Source organism: Zingiber officinale, chromosome 8A (genome assembly GCF_018446385.1).
Source record: "Zingiber officinale cultivar Zhangliang chromosome 8A, Zo_v1.1, whole genome shotgun sequence".
NCBI classification, from domain to species: Eukaryota; Viridiplantae; Streptophyta; class Magnoliopsida; order Zingiberales; family Zingiberaceae; genus Zingiber; species Zingiber officinale.
The window spans coordinates 66,186,308-66,188,872 of NC_056000.1; positions in this window are offsets into that span (position 1 = coordinate 66,186,308).

Consider the following 2,565-nt stretch of genomic DNA (forward strand, 5'->3'; position numbering starts at 1 on the left):
AGCCGCGGTGACGGCTTCTTCCTCTTGCATTTTCTGCGAAGGTTGTCGGCGAGTTCTTGTGCAGTCGGTGCTCCGGCGACGCTCCGCTCCTATTTTCGGCGACATTTTCTCCTCCTGTAAGCTCTCCCGTACCTTTCTATTCTTCAATCTTTTTGTCACTCAGTTGTTTCCCGTTATTCAATGTGTTCTGTCTTTGCCTTTCTTCTCGTCGAACCTGTTTTCTTGTTTTCCGACAATGGCCAGTTCTTCACAGTCGTCTGACCCCTCGCTTGGGCTCTGGTATTCCACTATAGAGACCAGGTTCAATGTAGGTGACACTGAAACCCTTAGGAATGCCTTTGGAATTCCTTATAATTATGAGGTCATTTTGGCTTCTTCGTCCGATCGGCCAAATTACCCACCCACCGACACCATCTGCTTGTTTAGAGATCAGTTTGTGGTCGACCTGCGATTTCCCATTCACCCCTTTATCATCGAGGTTTGTAATTATTTCCGCGTTCCTCTTTCGCAACTTGTCCCAAATTCCTTTCGTTTATTATGCGGCGTTGTTGTTCTGTTCCAGTTGCATGACATCCTTTTGACCCCTCAAGTCTTTCATTATTTCTACTACCCCAAGCAGTCTGAGCTGGGGACTTATCTCTTTCAGTCTCGAATCAGTCTGGTATTTTTTGATAAGATGCCCACTTCCAACAAACACTGGAAGGAGAACTTCTTCTTCATGAGACTTCCCGAGTGGCCAAGCTTCCAGACCCAATGGCAGGTCGGGCTACCACCTCAGCCGGACCTGAAGAAGTACAAGAGCCGATCCGATTATCTTCATGCAGCAAACATGCTGGCCTGTCAGAAGTACGAGATCCATAAGCTATTGCTGGAGGATGTTATGTACATCTTTGGGCTGAGTCCGATCCACACAAGGCTCCCGAGTAGCTTAGGTATGAAATTTCTTGGCCCCTTGCTTTTTGAGTCTAACTGATTTGCTTTTTTCTTTTGCAACCAAAATCATGCTACGAGCGCGTGTGGCCGGCCTGACGAAGCTGAAGGATGCTGAGATTGAAGTGGTGTTGTCAAGGAAATGGCGAGCCTCAGCCTGGCACTGATCAGTTCCTGCGAAGCTATGCCAGCCAAGAGCGGGGAGACTCCCACCGCCATTCAGACAGCCATCATTGAAGAAGTTGCTGAGCCGCCCCCAACTCTCGAAGCGCAACCCACCACTCAGACCGAGGGTATCGAGTCTTCCGATGAGGGGTTGCCACTCATCAGGCGCAAGAGGCGCCATACGGAAAATGCCTCACGATCTGCCACCTCGATCGTGGGTACCACCGAGGGCACTTCGTCTCCTGTGGTTGTCCCAACAATGGAAGCCACCTCGTCCGATCAAACACCACCTCTGGTCGAACCGCCATCAAAGGTAGTCGCTGCCCTCCCGGTCTTCTTTTTGCCGCCGCCCCAGACCCTACGAAGGCCTCGGGTGTCTAGGATTGACCCCGCGTCGACTATTGCTCGCTCTGGTTCGGCAGTCTCCTCTTCGTCAGACCCGAGATATCGGCGATCGGTGACGGCAACTATCAACCTTTCGACGGAGGACTTCCGACTGTCCTCGAACACAAGATTATAATTCGCGGGCCACTTGTCGACGTTTGGGAGGAAGCCCGAGCGACAACGATGTCGCCAGGAGCGCTCGGGAACAGCCATCTACAGATGTCCAGTTGGGTACGTATTTCATCATTTCATAATTTTCCTCCGATCGGTGTTAATATTTTTCTATTCCCTTGCAGAACTGGGTGGATAGCGTGGCCATGTGCCAGCAGCTCACGCTTGTGGAGGAAGAACTGAAGAAGCTCAAGATTTCTGGTGGCACCTCTTCCTTCCAGGGGCCATCAGTTGCCCAGCTGCAGGCCGATCTGGAGAAGACCCAACAACTCCCTTTGGCTGAGCAACAGAAGTCGGTCGATCAGGCTACCCGGCTGGGCCAGATCGAGACGCAATTGAAGACCTACGACAGGAAGCTCAAGCTAGCCACCACAAGGAAACAGCGAGCTATCGCCAACCTAGAGCTGAAGAACCAGGAGGCTCGGCAGCTCAACCAAAAGCTCAAAGAAGCTGAGGACTATTTGATCGCTGAGTGGGCCTGCCAAGTGGCTGGAGAGGAGTCCTTGAATAAGAAGCTCCAGGATGTCGAAGATGCGCTAGAGGCCTCCCGTTCCGCCCTGACGATCTATCGGCAAGACGAGCCGAGCCGATTTACGGTGATGAAATGGGAGTACCTCTGCTCGGATCAATTCACTGACAAGGTCATCCGTCGGATTGTCCAGGCCTTTGAATTGGCTATGGACGGGACGATCGGTCAGCTCAAGGTGAACGACCACCTTCCCAAGGCCCTGACTGACGGTGTCATCAATCGCAGCCAGCTCAATGACTCCATGTCGGATGACGTCTTCGATTATCTTGAGTGAGGCGGAGAGTTTGAAGGAAAAAATTTTTGAAGTATGTTTGTACGCCAGCCGCTCGGTTGTGCCACTTCTTCTTAATGAAAGATCTTTTTTCTGCAAATTTTTCCTTACCCGT